This window comes from Gymnoscopelus braueri (genome assembly GCF_963280865.1).
Source record: "Gymnoscopelus braueri genome assembly, chromosome: 12".
Lineage (NCBI taxonomy): Eukaryota > Metazoa > Chordata > Actinopteri > Myctophiformes > Myctophidae > Gymnoscopelus > Gymnoscopelus braueri.
In genome coordinates this window covers 355,914-365,516 of record NC_137614.1, presented here as the reverse complement: position 1 = coordinate 365,516, position 9,603 = coordinate 355,914, and the positions used below count along the sequence as shown (strand labels likewise).

Here is a 9,603-nt window from a genome sequence, read left to right as displayed (position 1 = left end):
GACAGCACTATCATCAGTGTTCATGTTTTTTTGTTTACACATAATCTATTAATATTTTGGATTCATGTCAATGCTTATTTCCAGACATTTAATGACTTGAACCCTCAATACTTGGTAAACTTGACCTTTGGCTATGTGCTTGGTTTACAATTACGTTGATTTAATCAACCATCAGTAATTCAAACTTTATGGTTTAGTTATTTTAATTGGTTAATCAATGTCATAGCTTTTTAATGCATTAATGATATTTGATATTTATATTTCTAACAGAACTTTGACGTGGGGCAAGGAACATCATCAGGAACGTCACCAGAACCAGGAAGGAACCACGTTGACATTTGTGAAAAGTAAGACATAAATTTCCATTTCCATTCATAAGAATTCTCTCACACATCACATTAACCTAAAACATCACTGGGCACAAGGTTACACATTCTAGATTTTTCTGCAATATTCCTCTGCTATACCACCACTAACACACGTCAAAAGACCCCATCACTCGTTCCTGTAGGTTCACACTATAACATTCAAAGGATTAGACCCTTCCTCAGCACAGCTCCTTATCCAGCCATCAGTCATATCAAAACCTGACTATTGTAACTCTCTCCTTACAGGCCTCCCGGCATGTGCACTTAAGCCTCTCCAAATGATCCAGAATGCAGCAGCACGCTTGGTCTTCAACCAGCCAAAATGTTCACATGTCACCCCCCTTCTCCTCTCCCTCCATTGGCTCCCAGTTACTGCCCGCACAGAGTACAAAACACTGACGTTGGCCAACAAAGCAACCAAAGGTATGGCACCACCGTATCTTCAAAGCCTGATCCAACCCTACAAGCCCTCCCGCTCTCTCAGATCAGCTAACACAGGGAAGCTTTCAGAACCTTCGCTAAAACATCCGGGCCAACGCTCCACACGTCCAAGACTCTTCTCCCTTCTGGCTCCCAAACTATGGAATGAACTCCCCATTGCAATTAGAACTGCAGACTCACTCCGTAATCTGAAGACTCACCTCTTCAGATTCCACCTCAGCCCGTAGCACTTGCCCTAGCCTTGATGACCTTGCAAGATTATGCAAAGGCTAAAATGTAACTTAGATAGCATGTTATGTAGACAGATGCCAGGTCATTGTTGACCTGGCATCCTATAGTGTGTATAGTTTCAATGTAGGCTGCATTTGATGTATTATTGATGTATTATCTTGTGTCCTTGCTTACTAAATCGCTCTGGATTAAGAGCGTCTGCTAAATGCCTAAACTGTAAACCACAATGGAAATAAGATCTCAAGCTTTGTGTTATTTTGACAGATATATAAAAATGATGAGGATGTTAATCAATGTCCAAGCTTTTTAATGGATTAGCTATATTTTATATTTATTTTTCTAACAGAACTGTGATGATGGGGAAAGAACGTCATCGGGAACTGCACAGAACCAGGAAATACACCAGGCAGTTCAGAGGGAACATCTTCGGTAGCCCAGCCTTCAACTTCAGGGTCGCTGTCAGACAGAAGAAGGATGCTGGAGAACTCGCAAAGGAACCCTGAGGGTCCCTGAACCCCACTTTGAGAACCACTGCATTACAATGTCATCCAGGCTTTAACTGGATTGTTATAGCCTAGTAACAGGCTCTGTGCTAACTTAAGTCCCAGGTTTCCAGTAGGTAGCATCCATTTCCTGCTGCGGTCCATTGTCCCATAGCTTCGTCTGATTGACTTGACAGCAGATTTAAACGGGTAACAATATTGACACCTGTATGTGTGTTAACCGTTCAAAAATCTGCTGCCGAGCCAATCGAATGATGCTATGGAAAAATGCCACGTTCTGATGTGAGATTATATAGTGTAGGAGGAAATGCTATATCTTGTGTAATTCAACACACAATATGGAAGTGTATGCCCAATGACATGAAACATTTGCATAATTAGGTGTACATTCCGTACAGATTTAGGTCCCAAAATCTGAGGTTTCCCTTAACCACAATGTTATTTGGAAGAAAGCTTTTACACAACTATATGTGGACTGTCAATACTAATGGTGAAAAAAGGGCATTTGTGTGTTGTTATGTGTGTTGAAATGTGTCATTTTCAACAACAAAAACAGTACAATATTTGTCTTTGAAATGTAGTAAAGTTAAAGCCATAAAACCCCCAAAATAGTATATTATAGTACCATTTCCAAGATCTGCAGCACAAGTGAGACCCAGAGGTAATTTTCTTATTACTGTACATTAGACTGTTAAGCACTATACATTATGACTTCATGAGACCCAGGTGTGATGGCAGTAGTGATATGACATATCAATTGTGTAGACTGGGGCCCCTTTAAAAACAAGCAACATAAAAAAACACTACATGTTAACTAATTTGGCATTTCTTAAATAAGTTCAAAGGTTCAATTCATAAATTACCGTTGCTCAGTGATCACAATTTAAGAATAAGTGATCACAATTTGTGCAATGTCCTGGTACATATTGCAATGCAAACCTTCATAAATATGCATGTTATTCTGTGATGCTTTAAAGGTCCAGTATAGATGTTCTGTCAAATGTGGAAGGCACAGATTCATGGTCCAACACATGCTTAAAAATGAACTGCTTTGTTGTAATGCATTTTACAGTGCAGGCTAGCATTGTTGCCATCCATAGCTTTATAAAAAGTTGATGTGTTTTACCATGCAAGCATACTACTGCACATAGTTTTATATTTACTTTTAAAATGTTTGGAGTTAATGTTACCACACCCGTTTTGTGAATGTTTACAGCTAGACTGAACTTAACATGTTGCACTATGCTGTGCCTTGAAAAATAGTTGCATTGATGTTTACCAAAGATTTACTGTAGTTTCAGGATATACACATTTAAGCTGATGTAGTTTTGTCAAGGAAATGTAATGCTAGATGTAGTCATAAAGTCAGACAAGCTCTGCAAAATGCAGGGTTGGGAGAGAAGAAAATAACGTTCCCAGGTTGGTCAAACTATTTTGTGTCTAAACTAATCCCACTGCTACAGATCAAATGAATGTATCCGTTGACCTTGCTTATTGTAAGTTGCTCTGTATAAGAACGTCTGCTAAATTATAAATGCATTGTAATGTTGAGCTCATTAATGAGAAACACAAAATATACTGCAAATAATCCAAAATCTAATAGTATTTGAGCCCTCTGAAACCTCTTGATTCTCAAATATTTGTCAAGGACTCACATTTATATGCAATTGATTTTGTGAAAAAATTAATAATACTAAATATTTGTTGTGCTATCTGCATTGTTATGTCTCTCTTACTCACCTCTTGGACCTACACTATCCTGACTAAGAATCAACCTGGGGACTGTAGGTTAAGATAAATACTTTCTTTTCTCCCTGTGTCACAGTTTTGATATTCTTGGCTATTAGAGTACAGTCTGATGTCATTTTCTGGCTAAAACCTAGTCCTGAGTTCTTCAGGTATGTCAGTGTGGAAAAAAATGTTCTCACAGAGATATGTAGTTGCAAAAAGATAAAACCTGGTCCCTGTTAGTGATGAGCCAAGACTTCGAACCATCAGTAAGGCCCTGCCCGAGGATCTCAGGTAGCAAATAATACATACTTATAGACCATTTACATTCACTGCCATTGGCAAAGGAACATGCTCTCTAGAACTCATTTCTAGACTGATCCAGTCTAGAGGCAAAACACTCTAAATGTGCTGTTCTTTACCAGAGACCTAGTGGTGCAACCGCTGGTATAAATCTACGGCTGACAAAAGCCCTGAGTTTACCATCAACTCAGAACTTATTTGTGTGTATGACCTACATGAGACATACACCTACCTAGGTCATACATTTAATATTGCAGGGGAATGGAAAGAACAGGTTGATTACATCACAACTGAGTTTACAGCTAGTCTGAATCTGATCAATACTTGGCACTGCTGATTGATTGAATATTTTATTAGGCAAAAATGTAAAACAGCACAATTAAATTTAAAATACTTTGTCTAAAAGGTCCGTTCAAAAAAGTGTTTCCAGTGAGGTCCTTGGACTCCACGATGCAGTTGGAGGCTATTAGGCAGGTGGCCCTGTCTAGAATTCAACACCTCTTCTCCAACGTTCACCTAGAATGCCAGTAATACTATTACATTATATTTCATGACCTCAAACATTGCTTACATAATTAGTGAAAAAGGGTAAAACATGTTGTCAGCTGGCAGCTCTCAATATGAAGCTTAATATGAATATGAACCACTTAGTGAACTAAATGACAAAATAGTTTATTTTGTGAGGAAGTGGTTTGGATTTAACACCCACACCACCAGAGACATTATTTTCCAGTCCAAACGGGGGTGGGTTTGGTTTCGTGGTTTCGTGGAGTGGACAACGCTGGCTCACTTGATGAGCATGCTGAACAGTGATGACAAAACTGTCAGGGAACTTGCAAGATCTTCTCTGTTTATAGATATGAAGCGGCGTAAAGTGCCCCTGGAAACTTTCCTGGGGTTCAGAAGAAAACCTAAGCTTAGAATGGACACACATGCTAGTGGGTTCTGTTAGATTGGCCTGACCTCAATGACCTTTGTGTGAGAACAGGATTATCCCTGCACTGTGTACGACCTGACTCGGTCACTGTAGATGTCTCTGAGGAGGACATTATTACCAACTGTTTGATCTCAGTAAGGGCTATTGCAAGTGATACCGAACACCATTTATCACCAGCTAATGCACAGAGGTATCTTGTAATGTTACAACAGCAAAAACAACACTGGACTGGTTTAAAACTACAAGGAAAGCTAACTTGCCTTCCTTCTGGAGATCACACCGTGTCTCATACACTATTCAAAGATTATGCAGTTGATGAGGATATAGTCATCGTTAAAGTCAAAGCCAGATTACAGATCCTTCGAACCACACTCAATCTTTCTCTGTGGTACCCTATTATGTTTCCTCCTCATTGTCTGCACCATGACCATAATCCAGTTACTTAAACTCTGTCACATATTCTGAATGGCTGCTACTGTATGTATATAAGGGAATGTATATTGCAACAGGATTGTGGATCTATTAGTTAAGGACATGTAAGTTCATATGTTTCATCATGTGTCAAAATGTATAAGCACTCTTGTGTCTCAACTGCCATGTTCAAACTGTGCAATATGAAAATGATGCCTTTTCAGATGTTACAGCTAATACAGCAGATGTTGTTGTTGATGGGAACAGTAGAGAAGTGACCCTTTTGGAAATGGGTTGTACATTCGGGAAATCCTTACCAAGCTGCTAAAGTAGGCCTACCAACGTCTTAAGGATGCTATTATACAGCTTGGTTACACATGTGAACTGCTTGTGTTCATATTTGGAAGCCTGGTAATGTCCATACTCCATACATTTGTTGTGAGAGGCCTGCAGATTGCAGAAATGCCCAAGCTGAGAGCTAAGGCAAACACTTATTGTTGAGTTTCCCAAGTTTGTGCATCTACTACTGTTTGTGTTCAAGAATCTTTTGGTTAAATGTGAACACAAATAAAGATGCGTGTGTGTGCGTGTGCGTGCGTGCGTGCGTGTGTGTGTGTGTGTGTGTGTGTGTGTGTGTGTGTGTGTGTGTGTAACGTGTGAGCGTGTAGATAGGGAGGTAGGTAGGAAGGTAGGTAGGTAGGTAGGTAGGTAGGTAGGGTATCTAAGTAATGTACAAACTGTATGTATGTTCATTGTATGTAGCATGATGGGACTGACCATCAATAACCAACACACAGGTAATGTGTCAGATGGGCAGTTGTGGAAAGTAAATAAGTACATTTACTGAAGTACTGCACTTAAGTACAATTTTGAGGTATTTGTACTTTACTGGAGAATTTTTCATTTTCAATAATTTTACTTCTACTCCACTACATCTCAGAGGCAAATATTATACTTTTACTCCACTACATTTATTTGAAAACTTTAATTACTAGTTAGTTTTTTGTTTTTGATTATTATTACAAAACATACATTAACCACTTCAACCATATACATTTCGGCCCTTTGAAAATAGCCCATCTACAAGCTTACAATGTGTTGCGATGCGCTTGTAGATATACTTTTTTCAAAAGATTTTAATATATTTTATACACATTCGAAATCTTGTGAATGGGACATTCTGCATAATGAGTACTTTCTACTTTTGTACTTTAAGTATATTTGGATACCAATACTTTTGTACTTTTACTCAAGTACATTTTGAATTCAGGACTTTTACTTCATAGTATTTCTACATTGCAGTATTGATACTTTTACTTAAGTAAAACATTTGAGTACTTTTCCCAGCACTGCAGAAGGGTGCCAGCCTCCCTATTAAGTATAATATCACACCTGCACAGTGGTTAATGACAGTTTGAAAATGTTTTGTAGTGGAGCAGAATAATTTAAAATTTGATATACTCTGGTAAACTACCCCTCTCACTCTTTCACGTCTAAGCTGTCAGTACCAGAGGTGTCCACAAGAATTTTCGTAAAGTGCTCTTCCGGTGCAGGGAGACCATTTTTGGTGCATAGGGGCGGTCCTCTTCCCGCATCCAGCCAATTGCAAGCAGGTAGGGCGGTGCTGGGAATGACACTGGTGTCAGCGCCGTATCTGACTGGTGTAGGCTAAAATTACGCGGGATCCACAGCTGGGTTAAAAGAAAAAGGCGCGCAGAAGCAGAAGTAAACAGAAGCGGCCAAGGACACTGAGGGGAACGCATTCGCAAGCAGACACAGGATCAACAAAATGGCGAAGCCAATGTACCAGATGCTAAGGGAGGCCGCCGATGCTTTGGAGGAGCAGGATAGGCACAATTCTGTGGACACAACACCACCGCCAGCAGTAGCACCACCTTCACCCAATATCAGCAGTGGACCGACCGCTCCAGACCGCCACAGCCGCGGCACCATAGCTCACGGTAAGGGGTTAGCTTTTAGCTTCCATGCTACAAACAAATATGTATATTTTGGTTGTGTTTCACCAGCTTGCTTGCAGAGCTGGTCTTTATCAATATTCACTTGCTTGCTGCAACCACGGTTATAATATATCGGTGTATAGTTTGTGTTATTGCCACTTAACCTTTTATCCTTTTTTCTTTTTGTTCATATCACCACCAGCTGAGGTGAGGGCGATGTTTACCCCTTACGCGAGTCCCGCCAGAGGATTGCGTAGATCATCTATGATCCCACCAGCCACGGTGCCCAAAAAAGTGAAGAAGCTCACATATACACATATCTTCTTCTGCCTGGCCGGTAGGAAGGACTGTGAGGTCCCTACTTCTCGTTCAGTCAGACAAGATCTGCAAAATGCAGGGTTGGGAGAGAAGAAAATAACGTTCCCAGGTTGGTCAAACTATTTTGTGTCTAAACTAATCCCACTGCTACAGAGCAAATGAATGTATCCGTTTACCTTGCTTATTGTAAGTTGCTCTGTATAAGAACGTCTGCTAAATTATAAATGCATTGTAATGTTGAGCTCATTAATGAGAAACACAAAATCTACTGCAAATAATCCAAAATCTAATAGTATTTGAGCCCCCTGAAACCTTGATTCTCAAATATTTGTTAAGGACTCACACATTTATATGCAATTGATTTTGTGCCAGACACCACCATAGGGATGATTTGTGAACATGTTACAAGCTCAACTTGACTATATAGCCAAAAATAATGGTTTAAACTTGTATCCATTTTGCTGGGGACCCCTGGAATGCCATCAAGGACCCATGGTGGTCTTGTGAACCCACTTTGAAAACCACTGCCCTAAGCATGCCATAAACGGGGGGAGGGGGCTTCTGGCAGAGAATCAACTCTTGATACCTATGGGATGTGAAAATGTGTAGTCATGATGTGTTTATTTTTTTTACTCCCTTAGACAAACAGTGCCATTCTTCTGAGTTCTCTGACACTCTTCAACACAACTTCCCACAACTGAAGGAATGTGGGGGTTTTGTGCTGTTGCGGAGCCGAGGTTCAACGAGGTCCAAGGCCTTGGATCTGATACCCTGTCCACAGGAGGGATATACACCGGTGTACCTGTGTCGCCAAGAGCTTGGTGTCGGTGCAGCTGTACTCTACATAAGGCCTCTACAAAAGGACATTGACCTTGAGGTAACTTTGTGGTTAAAGGAAAACTTCAAATGTTTTAACCTAAATATGTACGGAATGTAAACCCAAAACGATGTGTTTGGTGTCATTAGGCATACACTTCCATCATATTTCATGTCTAAATACACAGAAGATAAGATGGCATTTCCTCCTACACTATATGTATATCTCACAACAAAAAAGTGGAATTTTAGGTTCAAAATCTCTGAAATTTCCCTTAAGATGTAGTTTTGTCAAGGAAATGTATTGCTAGATGTAGTCATGTGACATTAATTCAGGTAAAACCTAGGGGAAAACTGCGGTTAATTTCTGTGTATTAACATATTTGTGGTCTTTTACTAGAGTCATCCCGATCAGCCAATGACTCAACAGGGAAGTGGCCCCTTTGTTGAGTGCGTCTACTGTGCAGAGATCATCGAGATGTCCCAAATGGAGGACCATGTCGATATTTGTGAAAAGTAAGACTTAATATGCAATTTCCATTTATAAAAATTGTCTCACATCACATTAACCTAAAACATCACTGCGCACAAGGTTACACATGATGTTGTGGTACTGTAGGACAGGTGATGCCTTGGACATTTTATTAAATTAATGTTTCGATTTTTCTGCAATAATCCACTGCTACACCGCCATAACACACAATGGAAATAAGATCTCAACAAGCCTTATTTTGACAGATATATAAAAATGATGAGGGATGTTAATCAATGGCTTTGCTTTTTAATGCATTAACTATATTTTCCTATTTCTAACATGCCAAGGAAATCCAACTTTGATGCGGGGGAAGGAACGTCGTCTGGAACAGGACCAGGAACGGCTTCAACAGGACCAGACCAGGCTTCAACTTCAGGGTAGGCCTCTCACTAATGTAACATAATATCATAATTGCCTAATCACAAATTTTGAATATCATCAATTGTTTCCATGTAGAACAACTTTTTCCAAGTGGTGGAAATGGCAGATCTACAAGCTCACTTAAATAGGCCTATTTTGACATTACAGTCAGTAATTTCTTTTATTTTTAAGGTATTTGCCCATACAACCTGGAACTGCAGAGGGGAGTTCATCAGGTACTTCAGAGGCAGAGGGGAGCTCAGCAGGAACCCAGCGTTCAGCGATGTCATGGGAAAAGCAGCCTTCAGGATATGAAGGTACCCAAGTTAGCTCATCAAGTAGAAAGTTAAAGTGTCTTTGAAGATGTCACTTTTTTTTTGTTCATGACTACATATGCTATGCAAATAAATGGGTGCTATGTATAACATTTTAATTCCAGTCTTGCAAAAGTTAAAAGCTTAAGCTAACAGAAGTATTTGATCTTATTTATTGGCTCTTTTTTTCAGAGTGGAAGACTGAGCCAAACCTCTTTAAGGCAGCATACCTCTTCCGCAGGCACTTAGTCCACGGGGCCCAACGGAACAGGGAGTTGGTGGTACGCCTGGACATTAGGTCCAGTGAGGAGGAGAGAGAACGGGAAATTCTCTCATTCTATAAAAGGCCAGGGATTGACTGGGCAAGCCCATTTGCGCTT

The 9,603-nt window shown here is 40.0% G+C and overlaps 1 long non-coding RNA gene across 1 annotated transcript in view; it reads left to right on the top strand.

Annotated features, from left to right (window-relative positions):
* The first annotated feature begins 325 nt into the window (after nt 1–325).
* Nucleotides 326–9,603, top strand: part of LOC308096699 — a 169,024-nt gene continuing 159,746 nt past the window's right edge. Inside the window, exons 1-2 of the long non-coding RNA XR_013934144.1 lie at nt 326–347; nt 615–791. This is a non-coding gene — a long non-coding RNA (uncharacterized lncRNA). The remainder of the gene's footprint in view (nt 348–614; nt 792–9,603) is intronic.